The sequence below is a fragment of the Xyrauchen texanus genome, chromosome 47 (assembly GCF_025860055.1).
Source record: "Xyrauchen texanus isolate HMW12.3.18 chromosome 47, RBS_HiC_50CHRs, whole genome shotgun sequence".
In the NCBI taxonomy this organism is placed as follows: domain Eukaryota; kingdom Metazoa; phylum Chordata; class Actinopteri; order Cypriniformes; family Catostomidae; genus Xyrauchen; species Xyrauchen texanus.
In genome coordinates this window covers 9,161,014-9,167,089 of record NC_068322.1, presented here as the reverse complement: position 1 = coordinate 9,167,089, position 6,076 = coordinate 9,161,014, and positions in this window count along the sequence as shown.

Below are 6,076 nucleotides of genomic sequence, written 5' to 3'. Positions count from 1 at the left end.
TATTTAATTTCCTCAGTACACCATGCATACCCGAGCCTGGCAACCCTGCCACCCCACCCCTGCTGACTATCACCAACAAGTAAGGGTGAATAGAAGACAGCTGGTGATACATAACGCTCTTCACACACACACATCACTGGGTAATGCTATACCTATGAGAGCTGGTTAATTTGAGCTGGCTGTACCAATTAGTATGGGGGGAAAAGAAGCTATGACATCCATCCATCCATCCATCCATCCATCTATCTATCCATCTATCCATCTATCTATCTATCTATATATCTATCTATCTATCTATCTATCTATCTATCTATCTATCTATCTATCTATCTATCTATCTATCTATCCATCTATCTATCTGTCTATCTATCTATCTCCGTCCATCCATCCGTCTGTCAAGATATGAAGAATAAGTCCAAGTCCATATCAAGAAATGTTTAGACAACAAAAGCTGCATGAATGTCAGTAGGACTAGGACTGGAGGGCCGTCAAACAAGCAAAAGTTTTATAGTGTGTTCCTGTCAGCATGTGGACATGTGACTGAATCAAAAGCAATTCCAACAAGAGATGAATAGTGCCAGATGTTGCTTCTTGGATTTGAGCCTGGAAAGATGGCCTCCAGACGTCCAGGGCGAAGAGCTTTCAATCTAACTCAAGCCAGATAGACAAGTGAATGTCTTACATCTGTCAGGTCTTCAATTTACAAAGTGAATGAAATTAAATCATGTTTGTCAATGTCATTGAAAAGTAATAACAATGTTCCAATGTTTTGAGTGGATTTTGTTGCACTTGGTGAAATGTATTTCCCGGTTAGATTTGTTTTGTGCATGTGTATATTATTCACATGAAACTGTTTATTCAGTCTTACAACATACAATATGACATTTGACCCTATAGCATAATGATAATTTAGATTTGTGTGGGCCTAGTCACAAACATATCCTTGACACTTACTTTATACACTCCATTAACAAATGTTCTGTTTGTTTGGATATAATTGTCTTTCCAACTTTCCTCTGATGTTTTTCCATAGCTTTTTTTTTTTTTTTTTCTCAGAACAAGCTGTAAACAAAAGCAAGATAGACCATGTGGAAGAGAAAAAAAAAACATGACAAGATGGACCCAATTTCCTATGACTATAAAATATGTTACAAAGGCAAAAACATTTTCAAAGAACAAAACACTTTCATGAATCACTGTTGCCAATGCACATTTTACACAACACATGCATCAAAATACTCAGTCTTATTTTTTCAGTAAACATTCTTATTTGTTTTTTAAAACACATTTTAATTAAATAATAAAAATAAGATAAATGTACTTGTAATGTAATTGTTTTCAGAGAATACGTTTTCTCAGGGAAATTACGTAATTTAATAAAGATATATTGTCTGAAAACAAGTCTCAATATTTTATGCAACTTTGCATCTCTATAAAAAATGTATCTTGTTTAAAGGATGTTTATAGCGAGTTGTTTAGCAACATGAACACAAAAGTGCATGCTTTATTTAAATATTCATGATCTTTGTAGAGTTGCAAACTTCTGTCTACACAGTTAAAAATGTAGGACAATTGTATTAAAGGTGCTGTAAGTGATTTTAGCATTCTGAAGCTTTCACATGACTGAGCTGTTGAATTAGCCACGCCCCATCAATCCAAAACCCTGCCCTCCAAAGATAATTTTGAGACCAAAACCGAGCAAAAGAGCAGCATTGTTTGTTCCTGTTGCTGTTAAATTCAACAGTGATACGGCTCAATAGCGCCCTCAACTGACAAACATTATGAATCATAGCCTTAATTATCCGCTTCAAATGAGAACAAGCAAAATGATTGACAGGTGAAAATCGTCAGTTTTTTGTTTGCTGTTTACAAAGTGTACAACTGTCACAGAGACTGGTGAGATATCTCAGGACACTTAATTAATTAATACATTTTAGGGAGTAGGACCATTTTTTGCATACTTTTCCATGAAAAAAAAATTATGAAATTGCGCAATGAAGAAACTGTTTTGTTTGAAGAAAACCGCAGTTATTCAAATATGTTGTGTGCTGCACTTGTCCATCGTGCACCTGTTTTCAATCTCATAAATGTGCAACTAACAACATTAATCCAGAGTTTATTCATAAAGGACTATGTGAATTTTCGAAACCCAACTAACCATAATTAATTACTAACCCAGGGTAAGATAAGAACATTTTTAAACAATGGAACAAGGTTACGTTACTCAGGGCTAATGTGAAAATCCCATTAGATCTGCGAAAAGCAAGAGATATTGACATTAGATGCACTAACAGTCAGTTATTCAGTATTTCAGGTTGAGAAGTGTAAAGTACACCTGACTAGGTAAGTTAGCTAACTAACTGGATTTTACTGTTGACAGATTGCTTAGGTTTTCTTTTTGTCAGTTTGTTGTTTGTTTGCCCTGCTTTTATTTTAAACCGATGGTTGCTTGTGCTTTATTATATTAAATTTGCAAGTACATTTAGTCAGTATTCTGTCTCTGTTCATATATCACCACTCAGGCATTTACGTGCCCTTGACACACTCTCCAAAATTGTAGTGAGAAATTACATGTTCTGCAAAAATAGGAAAATATCTCTGGTTACACATGTAACCTCGGTTCCCTGAGATGAAGGGAGCAAGACATTGTGGTAAACGCTTTTAGGAAATTTCTTCTCCAGTGACCTAGTTGAAGCCCTTGTGTATGTAACACAGTTCAATGGAAAGAAGGAGGCGAGAACCGGCTTAACAATATAAATAATAATAATAATAATAATAATAATAACTTTATTCTTATATAACGCCTTTAAAGCAGCTTCTCAAGACGCTTTACATAATAAAACAAGCAAAACAAAAATACATCACAGAAAAACAAAAAACAAAAAAAAAAAACAAGATAAAATACAATAAAATAAAAGTCAAATAAAAGCTAGCCTAAAAAAATGCGTTTTCAATAAAGATTTGAAATTACTTAAAGACTGTGCATCTCTAATATTTGAAGGGAGTGCATTCCAAAGTCTAGGAGCATAGGATGAGAAAGCCCTATCCCCTACAGTACGCAACCGAGTCTGTGGGACTGCCAATAGACCAGCTTGTGAAGAGCGTAAATGACGCTTGGGTGTGTATAAAGTTAAAAGCGCAGACAAATACTGCGGTGCCAGACCATGCAGTGCCTTATATGTGAGCATAAGTATTTTAAAATCGACTCGGAACTTGACCGGGAGCCAGTGCAAAGACTTTAAAATAGGTGTAATATGCTAATTTCAAATAATATAATATTTTAATAATAAACTTAAGAAAAAACACACACAATCGTTGGGCAGCTGCCCATAACTCTCTCTCTGTCGCACTGCCGTCTCCAATTGCCTTTATCCCTCTGGGGCTTAATCAGCCTAATTAGGAGCCTGGTGTGCGGAATCACGGCCCGGCTCGGCCCTCCGCCTTGCCACAGTATAATAATGGCAATCTTATTATTGGCGATGGTGTTTGAGCCCCGCCCCTTCAGGCGTGCAGTTGGCCTAATTTAGCAGGTGCACGAACACCATTTCAGTTCTATCGATTCAGTTCACTCGGCATTGCAGTAAACGCTTTTGAAGAGTCCCACCAATCCGCACTACATGACGTCATACCCCGAGAGATACACTAAGGTATAAATATGAGGGGCTCAGGTGGTAGAGCAGGTTGGCCACTAGTCGCAGGTTTGGCGGTTTGATTCCTGGCCCACACGACTCCACATGCCGAAGTGCCCTTGATTAAGACACTGAACCCCAAGTTGCTCCCAATGGCAGGCTAGTGCCTTGCATGGCAGCTCTGCCATCATTGGTGTGTGAATGGGTGCATGAGACGCAGTGTAAAGCGCTTTGAATACCACTAAGGTTATAAAGGTGTTAAGTGCAGACCATTTATAATTTATAAACACTAGTAAAAGAATATGTATATGAAGTCATGGGCCCACCAGGCAATGACTTATCACAATCATATTGGTATAATGAATAACCCCACATGGTGACAACCAGACAGTAAATTAATCTCATGCTGGGAATATATATGAGTCATATAATACACAGTAAAAATGTAAACCTTTCATAACCATAGGTAGGGAGGGAGGTTTATTCTTATTGGAAGTGCTAGTGACTTCTAGTGGGAGTAAATTGGATGGCAGCCTACACAGCTTGCTGTATTAAAATTATAACAGGTAGCTCGCCTGTAACCACTCAGGCATGTGCTGAACACATCAATGATTGCCGGAAGACCTGACACAGCATGATGCTGTTAAAAGGTTGGAGCTGTCCAAGGTGCTAGAACAGCCAGACATTGGCGAGTTATGCCAATGCGCATGCGCCCCTGGCACCAGGTGTGCCCCCAGCAATGGAAAGGTCTCATGTAAAAGACCTAACAGTGCAATGGTGGATCCTTTTCACCCAGTTTGACATTGCATTTATACTGTCTTGGCCTCAGAGAAGTACATTCCTGTGCTCACACAACAGAGCCTCTGATCGTGCTAATAATAGCCCACCATCTGGGTAGTTTAAAATGGACATGCCACTCAGCATCAACGTAGCTGCACTGATAAACTTTGAGAGTGTGGAGAGCCAAGCAAACAACTCTGAATTAATAAGCTGTTCCTTCGAATATGAATCTCAAAACAGCATGAGAAGAGATGCAACTCGTACGCTTGTGTCCTTTAGATCTATTGACGCAAATCAGCCCGAGGGCATATGTGTGGTAAGATCTGTTTCTGAGATAATGTTCTGAATGGGAGCTTTGTAAGCAAGCATCTCAGATCTAAAATGGGCCGAAGCCCGCCTTCTCACTCAAAACTGTAATACATTGGCTGTAGAACCTTTGTGTGTGCCGCATTTCGGAACAGTCTCTATCGTGTTCTCTGCAAGGAGATTGTGTGTTTCTCTCATAACAAGCCCTTTCTCTTTTGTGCGAGAACATTGGTTGTGTGAACACAACACACTGAAACACATTTGTGTCATCTCAGTGACCTACAGTGGTGAAAGAACTGCATATGAATGTATGTGTCTCAATATTTGCGACTAGCACATTTCAGATTTTTATGAAAACCTAGTTTATGTGAACACAATACACAGAACAGCCTGCGTGAAGCCTGTCAGCGAACACCAGCGGGGAGGGCAAGTGAACAGCGTGTAAATATGCATGTGTGGAGCATGTGCAGCACAAGTAGATGCAAAAAGCACTTTTTGCACCCCCCACCCCCACCCCCCCCCCACACACACACACACACACACTGTGCGACAATATAAAAAAGCTGTCCGAACATTTCTGTGCCACCACAGACTGATCACTTGCCACTGCCTGTCCACCCCTCCTGGCTCCGCCCCTGATGGTGAGCATCTGAAGCGAAGAACCCATTAAACGAGAAGTGTCTTCGTCGGCAAGGCAGATGGATGCAGAGGTGGGGTGAGTCGTCTCAGTGCGTGCGCTGAAGAAATGGTGTTCAATCACCTGCTTATATAGGCCAACTTCACGCCTAAAGGAGCGGAGCTCAAACACTATTGCCAAACTTAAGATTGCCGTTGTTATACAAGGGCTTCAACCAGGTCATCGGAGAAGGAATTCCCCAAAAGCGTTTACCGCAATGTCTCGTTCCCTTCATCTCAGGGAACCGAGGTTACATGGATCGATAGGGAACTGCAATTCAGTAATTCAATTTAAAAGCACAGCCAAGGACCTTTCTAATAGTCAATGAAGCAGTTGTTCCAAATTAATCATTACAACCTGAAAAAGCTCTTTCATTTCTATCAACCCCCAAGAAAAATCAAGTTAACAGGCATTGCCTTTAGCTGGCGCGATATACAAAGACACAAGGCTGAATATATTAAGGGCCACATCACAAAACCCATCTTAACAGTTATACTGTATTTGTGAGAAAAATACATCTGATGCTGGGACAACTATTTCAATTATTAATTTCAAACATGAAGTGTGACATTTCTGCACCGCTTTATTAAACAGGTTTTCCCAAAAGCAAACAGTTTTGAGACACACTGTTTCAATTATCTGGGAAATTAACCCACTGGGTTGGTAAACTTGTCTCTGTATATTA